This window comes from Lithobates pipiens, unplaced genomic scaffold (genome assembly GCF_037356315.1).
Source record: "Lithobates pipiens isolate NorthernLeopardFrog02 unplaced genomic scaffold, aLitPip1_a1.2 Scaffold_30, whole genome shotgun sequence".
Lineage (NCBI taxonomy): Eukaryota > Metazoa > Chordata > Amphibia > Anura > Ranidae > Lithobates > Lithobates pipiens.
Window position 1 is genome coordinate 20,781,795 of NW_027507791.1, and position 9,872 is coordinate 20,791,666.

Genomic DNA, 9,872 nt, shown 5'->3' on the forward strand with positions numbered 1-9,872 from the left:
CAATTTATGGGCGCTGGTGAGGCTGCATTTGATGGGTGCTGTTGAGGCTGCATTTGATGGGCGCTGTTGAGGCTGCATTTGATGGGCGCTGTTGAGGCTGCATTTCAATGGCGCTGGTGAGGCTGCATTTGATGGGCGCTGGTGAGGCTGCGTTTTATGGGCACTTCATTAAAAAAGTGGGGTATACATGGGCAGGGCAAAGGGGGTGGAGCCAAGGGGAGCGGCACAAAATGAGGTTTCACCTAGGGTGTCAAAAATCCTTGCACCAGCCCTGGTTCCACCACATCCCAAAGGCGCTCTATTGGATGAGATGTGGTGAATGTGGAGGCCATTGGAGGACAGTGACCTCATTGTCCAGTGGTGAGATGATTGGAGCTTTGTGACATGGTGCATTATCCTGCTGGAAGGAGCCATCAGAAGATGAGGACACTGTAGTCATAAAGGGATGGACATGGTTGGTAACAATACTCAGGTAGGCCATGGGGTTTAAACGATGCTCAATTGGTACTAAGGGGCCCAAAGTGTGCCATGAAAATATCCCCTCACACCATTACACCACCACCACCAGCCTGAACCGGTGATACAAGGCAGGATGGATCCATGCGCCAAATTCTGACCCTACCATCTCGCAGCTGTCGCAGATGAAATCCAGAATTATCAGACAAGGCAACGTTTTTCCAATCTGATCCTGTGCCAATTGTAGCCTCAGTTTCCTGTTCTTAGCTGACAGGAATGGCACCCAGTGTGGTCTTCTGATGCTGTAGCCCATCTGCTTCAAGGTTGGATGTGTTGTGCGTACAGAGATGGTATTCTGCATACCTTGGGTGTAACGAGAGGTTATTTGAGTTACTGTTGCCTTTCTATCATCTGCCCATTCTCTTCTGACCTCTCACATCCACATGGCATTTTCCTCCACACAAATGCCGCTCACTGGATATTTTCATTTTTTACCATTATCTGTAAACCTGAGAGATGGTTGTGTGTGAAAATCCCAGTAGATAAGCAGTTTTTGCAATACTCAGACCAGCCTGTCTGGCACCAAAAACTGCGGTATGCCATGGTCAAAGTCGATTAAATCCCCTTTCTTTCCCATTCTGATGCTCGGTTTGAACCTCAGCATGTCGTCTTCACCGCATCTAGATGCCTAAATGCATTGAGTTGCTTCCATGTGATTGGCTGATTAGTAATTTGTGTTACCAAACAATTGAGCCTAATAAAGTTGTGAGTGAGAGTATATAGTATACTGTTGATTACTTTATTCAGCCTTTTGTCATTTTTTTATTTAGCGTAAAACTATTTATGTAATATGGTTTTTATGACAAATGTCTCATAGTGTGTTTGCAGCTGCTCACTTTCACTTTTGATACACAAGCATATTTTTTTTTTTTCTTTTCACATGTAAGTCTCTTTCAGAAGCTGTGTGACAGAGTGACAACTCAGGAGGACAGTTGTTGGACAGTGACAGCGTTGTCATGGTATAACAGGAAATGCTTGAATGAGGACCTTCATGGCAGGATCAGGGATGCCTGCAATGGCTTCATTGTATTTTTCAGGGCGGGTTTTCTGATGGTGACAGCAGTGTCCCATGCCTGCGTAATGTGTGCAGAAAAAGCCCCTTGTGGTCTCTATCGGGAGCAGTTCACTGCATGAGCAATGCACAAATATACATGTACGGTATAAGAAATGTACAAAGTTATGTTCCCACATTGGAAAGGATCTCCACCACCAAACAGCCAGAAGAATAAGACTCTTTTATTACAGAAGAGTCCTATACAGCATATAATAATAATGGTCAGCCCTGAGCAAGGCTTTCAACTTCCTCCAGTGGACTCAGCAGTTGGCCAAAGGCACCAGTACACATGAGCGTCCTCCCTTGTCCACGTTTGCATCTCCACACATGCTCAGAAAAAAAAAACAGGGGACCAAACGCTCCACATCGTGTGAAATCCCAAATATCAAATTTATTAAAACATAATATTGCACTTACATGATGAGAAAGAAGTTGCTGCACAGTAAAAAAAATACAACTGCGATCATCACAGGTTTACATCCGAGTCGATTTCCGGTAGCGTGATGACGTCTGCATGTAGCTCTAACCGACGCGTTTCATCAAACATGATGTCTTCCATTGGAGGAAGTGGAAAGCCTTGCTCTGCACTGACCACATGCTGTTTATAACTCTTCTATAATAAGAGAGTTGTATTGTTCTGGTCAGCCTCTCGTTGTGGCCGTTTGGTGGTAGAGATCCTTTCCGGTGTGGGAACGTGACTTTTTTATGAATTTTGTACACAACTTTGTATATAGTGGTCAGAATAAATGAGTTCACCCCGTTTGAAAGTTAGACTTTAATCAATATCTCAAGGAACACAAGGATGATTTCCAAAATTTTGACAAAACTGAGTTTTATAGAACATTTGTTTAGCTTATTACATGAAAGTAAGGTTAAAGGGATTGTAAAGTCAGAAAGTTTTTAATCTTAATGCATTCTATGCATTAAGATAACAAGCCTTTTGTGTGCAGCAGCCCCCTTAACACTTACCTGAGGTCCCTCTCTGTCCAGCGATGTCCACGAGTGTCTCTGCCTTTTGGGATTCTCCCTCCTCATTGGCTGTGCCATTGGCTCCCGCTGCTGTCAATCAAAGTCAGCTAACCAATCAGGAGAGAGGGGGTGGTGCCAGGACGGGGCTCCATGTCTGAATGGACACAAGAAGCTGTGACTCAGCTCGGGTGACCCCATAGCAAGCTGCTTTCTGTGGGGGCCCTCAACAGGTGGGAAGGGCCAGGATCACAGAAGGACCCGAGAAGAGGAGGATCCAGGCTGCTCTGTGCTAATCCACTGCAACAGGGCAGGTAAATATAACATGTTTGTTATTTGTATAAGAAAAAAAAAACAATCACTTTAATAATGTAACTTAGATTACAAAATCTTCAGTTTTACTCACATCAGTTGATGCAAAAATGAATACACTCCACAACAAAAACTACTACATCTATGATTTTGTATGACCTCCATGATTTGTAAGGACAGCACCAAGTCTTTTAGGCACGGAACAACCTCTTATAGAGCCTTTTTTGTGCATGGGCTTTAGGAGAGGCTTCCTTCGTGGATGACACCCATGCATGCCATTACTTTGCAGGGTATACCGTATTGTGTCAGTGGAAACATTCATCCCAGTTTGGCTTCCTACTTCTTTAGCTAACTGCAGTGAACTTGCACAGCGATTTTCTTCAACCCTTCTCATCAGAAGATGCTCCTGTCAAGTTGATAACTTCCGTGGACTGCCTGGACATCTCTGTGAGATGGTTGCAGTTTCATCTTTGTTACATTTTTGTATCACTGTATTCTGATGATAAGTAGAGTAAAACCTTGGTTTGAGAGTAACTTGGTTTAAAAGCGTTTTGCAAGACAAGCAACATTTTTTGATAAATTTTGACTTTATATACAAGCGATGTCTTGATATACAAGTAGCGTCATGTCACAACTGAGTATAAAAGAGAAGAGAGGCGCCTCTAAGCCCTTGTACACACGGTCGGACATTCCGATGGAAAATGTCCAATAGGACCGTGTTGTCGGATAATCCGACTGTGTGTGGGCTCCATCGGACTGTTTCCGTTGGAATATCCGACGGACAAAGTTTTAGAGCTGGGCTATAAAACTTTCTGACAACATGATCCGATGGGACTTTGTCCGTTTGTGTGTAGAGAATTCCGATCAGACAAAGTGCTATGCATGCTCAGATCAAATTCCTAGACCAAAGCTATTGGCTACTAGCCTGAACGTAGTCCCGTCATAACGAAATAACGTCATCACGTTACGTACGATCGGATTTTCCGACCACTTTGTCCGACTTGCAACACAAGTTTTGGACAAAATCTGACGGATTTTGTTGTCGGAATGTCCGACCGTGTATACAAGGGCTAAGTGTAGCAATATAGTTACATTTAATGAAGGCACAACATTTAGAAACTCACATGGTTGATGATTAAAACAGACACATCTAAGTGTACAAACATCTGGGGTAAAGATGTCCACATAGACCGTCCTCCAGATCACCACTGAGGTCATCCCTTCCACGCTGCGCTCCACGAGCGGTTCAAGCCTCGCTTTCAGATTGCTCTACTGCAGGGTAGTCTTCCTGGTCACGATTGCAGACGACTTTACCCCGAATGCCTGCATACTTAGATGTGCATCTTTTAATCATCAACCATGTGAGTTGCTAAATGTTGTACCTTCGTTAAATGTAACCATATTGCTACACTTAGAGGAGCCTTTCTTCTCTTTTATACTCAGTAGCTCCTGCAGGATTTTGCTTCTTTTTATGGTTACACAACCTCTATAATCTTTTTACATGGATTATAAACTGAAGGACTTGAATAAATGGTTGTGGAACGAATGATTTAAGTTTCCATAAAAAAAAAAAAAAAATGTCTTTAAACATTTATTTATTTTTTATTCCCTTTTGAGGTCACTTCCGTCATCCAACGTTATGGAGCCGAGTGGGGGCCATCTTACCCTCACTCGGCTCCCTGCTAAAGGATCGGATCTTCTCTGTCACTACTGGCTACTGGCGGCGACCGCAGCGCGGCGGGAGCGGGGGAACCTCTTCCGCCGCCAATAAAAGTGATCTTGCGTTGAATCCGCCGCGGAGACCACTTCTATCTGAAAGTGGACCACCCGCCCGCCGTTGAAGAAAATACTGGGGTTATGGCAGATTACCTGTAGTATAGTGTCTCATTGAAAATGTTGAAAGTAAACGTTTTCTGACAAATTCGATGGCTCACACCATTGGCCATAGAGATTTACCAGAGACCAGATTGTCTCTGATTGTCTTTATGACCTTGGAGGGATGTCATGACGTTGCTTCTGGTCTAGGGCGGAATTAAAAAAAATATTTTTTTCTTTTAAAGCAAAAGTTTAAAAAAATGTTTTTTGATCATTTACTTTTAAAGGTAGAGGAGAGATTTTGTGGTCTTATTGACATCAGATCTCTCCATAAAGAGGACCTGTCACCCCTTATTTCTATTACAAGGAATAAAAGTTATAAAACAGCATAAAAAAATAACATAAATAAGGGGGAAAGAAATAGAAAGCGCCCCCACCCCCTCCACGCTCGCACGCAGAATCGAACGCATGCGTAAGTCGCGCATGAATATGTAAATTGTGTTCGCACCACACATGTGAGGTATCGCTGAAAATGTTATAGCGAGAGTAATAATACTAGTGCAAAGACCTCCACTGTATCTCTAAGCTGGTAACCTGTAAATATTTTTAAAGTGTTGCCTATGGAGATTTTTAAGTACCGAAGTTTGGTGCCATTCCACAAGCGAGCGCAATTTTAAAGCTTCGTATGTTCGTTATCTATTTATTTGGCGTAACATTGTCTTTTATATTTTAACAAATGATTAGGTATTACTTTTGTGGGGTTTTTTTTTGTTTTTTTTTTTTGCATTTAAAATTAATTAAAGTGTATTTTTTTCCCCCAAAAAAATTGCATTTGAAAAATTCTGTGTGACATGAAAAATGGAAACGCCCATCATTTTGTTCTCTATGGTCTCTGCTTAGAAATACATTTATAATGTTAGGGAGGTTTTCAGTCATTTTATAGTAAAACAATGATGATTTTTAAATGTAGGAGAGAAATGCCAGAATTGGCCTTGTAGGGAAGTAAATGACAGGTCCTCTTTAAATTCCGGCTTGGTGTTGAAAGCCATTAAGCTGTGACAGTGTAGATAGGGCAAACGGATAGAAACTGTGATAAGATGAGTAGTTTATGGCAGGAAGATGCCCACCATCTGTCCAAATATTATTCGTCATCTCGCGTGTCACAACTGCGAGGTTCCGGGTCTATCCGGCACGCTGTATGGATGTGAAGCATCCTCAACGATCGTATTTCCCTACAGCTACACAGAAGACCAATAAACAAACGATTGCAGGCTTCCAGTACAATGGAGCTTTGTGTGCAGCAGTAATTGGATTATAAACAGCGCAGGAGAATTGCCATAGGACGGATTTGTTATCCTCTATTCCGGAGCCTCATTACATATGAGCATCCGATCAAATCACGCTTTATCTTTTATTCTGCAACAATCATACATTGCCTTTTATAAATCATAAATGCATGTGTACAGAGCAGAGGCGTGGGAGTATATCATATACAAGCACTAACATTTTATTACCAAAGAAAAGAAAAATCAGTCAAATTGCGTATTTATAAAGCAGCGAATGTGACTTCGATCAAACGTTTGCATCAGATGAATTTATCGCTGTTTGATGCCAGTATTGAGTATGATTGGGATCTGGGCAAATAAAGTTGCACCAAAAATACATTAATAAACTAACCTCGGCTCTATTATATTATGAGCCACTGTACACTATATTACCAAAAGTATTGGGATGCTGCCTTTACACGCACATGAAATTTAATGGCATCCCAGGACTCCAAACTCACTCATCCATGTCTTTATGGACCTTGCTTTGTGCACGTTGGGCTTGACTCTGACATGGTGGGGGGAGACTCTGATGTGAAGGGGGGTTCTGATATTGAGGGGAAACTCTGACTTTATGGGGAGACCTCAGATGGGAAAGCTCTGATGTTATAGGAGGACATCTGACATGATGGGGGGAGGGGACTCTGATGTGAAGCGGGTTCTGAAATTGTGGTGGACCTCTGATGTGATTGGGGACCTCTGATGTGATGGGGGTACCTCTGACATGATGGGGGGCTTTGATGTGATGGGGGGGCCTCTAATGTGATGGGGAGATCTTTGATGTGATGGGAGACCTCTGATGTTATAGGAGGACCTCTGACATGATGGGGGGACCTCTGACATGATGTGGTGGCCTCTGACTTTATAGGGGGACATCCGATGTTATAGGGGGGCCTTTGATGTGATTAGGACCTCTGATATTATGGATGGTGGTCCACTGATGTGATGGGAGGACCTCTGATGTGAAGGGGGCTTCTGACTTGAAGGTATTTTCATCAAGGTGGTTGTGTGCATCATCCCAGGCTCAGGTTCCGCATTGATAAGTAATGCCTATGTTTTTTACATTTTAGATTGGGGGTGCCTTGGGATTTATTTTTTATTTTTAAAGAGTGCAGAGACTGAGAACCCTTGAAAGGGCAAAACATGTCTAAGGAGTTCTCTACTAGTGGAGAACTAGAACTGAAACCATCTTTCTCTTTGGTTTATTGACAGACACAGCACTCCGTTATTCAGAACCATCGGGTTATATCACGCCCTCTGGTAGTATGACACTAGGCAAAAAAAAGACTTGGCTACACCTATGATCAGTCCTAGGTGGTATACACCCCCCTCTCTGCTATAGGCCTTCAGTTTTTTTCTGCCTAGTCAGGAGTAAGGACCTAGTTCAATGCCAGGATGTCTGGTCCTGGCAATTTTTTGTTTTTGCTTTTAAACTACTTTTTTTCTCTTGGATTTTTTCCTGAGATCTACAATCAACTGCCGGACTGGGCGACGGGCTGGACCCTCAGAGTCAGTGGTCCCCCAGTCTGGCCAGTGCAGACCACAGCTACTCGCTAGGTTGGCTGAGAGTTAAACTTTGCAGTGTTCCTCATTGCCGACAGCCCCCCACTTGGTTGCTCAGAAGGATCTGTCTGTGAGCGTTACCCCCACGCTTCAATAGATCAGTAAGTAAGGGGCCCCTCCTCTCCTTCCCTGGAGTGGTGGGGGGTGCAGGTACTACCTGGGGTGGTCGGTCCCTCTGGGGTTTTCCTCCACACGCCCCCCTTCCCTGGGTGAGGCCCAGGTCTCTGGCCTAGGGGCTTCGAACACTCTGTCCACTTCAAGCCTCCCCCTCCAGGGTTGTCATTATGACAGGGGTATACCTTGGCACTTGCGGAATGGCTGGGCCTGGGAGCGGGCGACCAGGCATTTGCAGATCCTAGGCCCTCTGCTAACTTAGGCTGACCGAGCAGGTGACGTGTGGGGCGGCCCTAGAATGGGCGGCGGAGGCCGCTGCTTTCCATTGCCGGCATCGGCCCTCCATTCCTCAGCTCTGCTTGGTCTGGTCCCACGGCTTTTGTGGCCTACTAGGCCATGACCTGCTAGTCCGTGCAGTCTCACAGGAGGGAAGTATATATCTCTTCCACAGTCTGGAATGAGGAAAAGGGCCTTGTAGTGGATGCGGTCCTTCTTCTCGGCCCTCAACACACCTGGTCTGGCAAACCGAGAGCAGCGCTCCTTAGACCCACAGAAAAGGCCTCTTCAGCATGAAGGTGCGCCCTCACCTATGTCTTAGTGTTCCAACCTTGAACCTTCGAAAAGGGTTTTTTTCTTCCAATAGGTGTCTGTCACTGGACTGTTTGCAGTCCTCATTGGGGCTGTGCAAACCCTGTTGCTTCAGGGTGTGCTTGTCCCGGTTCCAGTGCTGGAACGGTTTCAGGGGTTTTTATTCAAACCTGTTCACAGTCCAAAAAGGAGGTCATAGTTTGTCCATTTCTGAACCTCAAGGCACTAACTGCTTTGTGTGGGTACAGAAGGTCAGAATAGAGTCCATCCGCATGGTGGTGGCGTGCCTCCATCATGGGTACTTTTTGGCTTCTGTCGACATCACGGATGCTTATTTACACACTCCAATATGTGTGTGACACCAGCACTTCCTCCGTTTTTACTGTGGGAGAAGAGCATTATTGGCTCGCAGTGTTGACCTTGGTCTCGCCTCCACTCCTTGCATATTCACAAAGGTGTTGACTTTGGTTCTGCTGTGGTTATGTCAGCGGGGGTTTGCGGTCCTGGACTGCCTGGATGACTTTCTTCTGCGAGCCCTCGGCTACCCTGAGGGGTGATGTAGCTCGCTATACAGACTACAGATTTCAGTTGGCTTCTATACTACCTGAAGTTTGCTCCGGCTCCTTCCAGAAAATTGGATTAAATGGGCTTGACTCTAGCTTCATCTCTGGCCAGAGTATTTCTTCCTCTGGACAAACTCCAGAAGTTGCATGATGTGCTTCAGTTACTGTTGTCTCACAGGTGGGCCTTGTTCCAGTCCTCTCTGCGGTATGCATTCTAGGAGTGGGAAACTGGAAGACGGTTGCCTCAGCCGACTAGTGTTGGTGCACGGGGTGGTCCCTACCAGGACATGTTTCATCGGATATGTCTCTGCTGGGGCACTTCAGAGGTAGATGTGTTGGTGCCCCGTCTTAACAGAATGGTACTGAGGTTTCTGGCAAGGTCACAGGATCCTCTGGTGGACAACACAGACACTCTGGTGGGGGTGGTATACGCGCAGGATCGAGGCCAAAAGGGATTCCGGTCATTCTAGTGGTCCTGCATGGCTTTGTTGGTCTTGGTACGCCGACCTAGTGCGCTTGGTCGCCAATGTCCCTTGGGAGGATCTACTGTCCCAAGAGCCCATCTTCCATCCTGCTTCAGTCACTAGTTTTGAAGGCTTGGCTGTTATGAGCCAGGTGCTGAAGTTATGACGCTGCTGAAGGCTAGGAAGTCTTCCTCTAGGAAGATTTACCACCGGATGTAGATGGCATACATATCTTGGTGTTCGGCACTTGGCATTTACCCTCGTTCTTTTTCGGTGGCTCAGATTTCAAGCTTCCTTCACGGGGGGGGGGGGGGGGGGGTAGTTGGGGGTTGAGCAGAACTTGGCCTTGAGTACCATCAAGGGTCAGGTGTCAGCCTTGGTGGGGTTTTTTCGACGCCCCATGGCCTTACACTCCCTGGTGCGTACTCTTAATCAAGGGGTTCAACATCTGCCTCCACCGGTGCGGTCTCTTCTACTGCCGTGGGATCTGCTCTTGGTGTGGTTGGTTCTACAGAAGCCTCCCTTTGAAAATATTCAGAAGGCTCATCTGCTTACTCTGTCCCAGAAGGTGGCTTTTTGGTGGCTATCACCT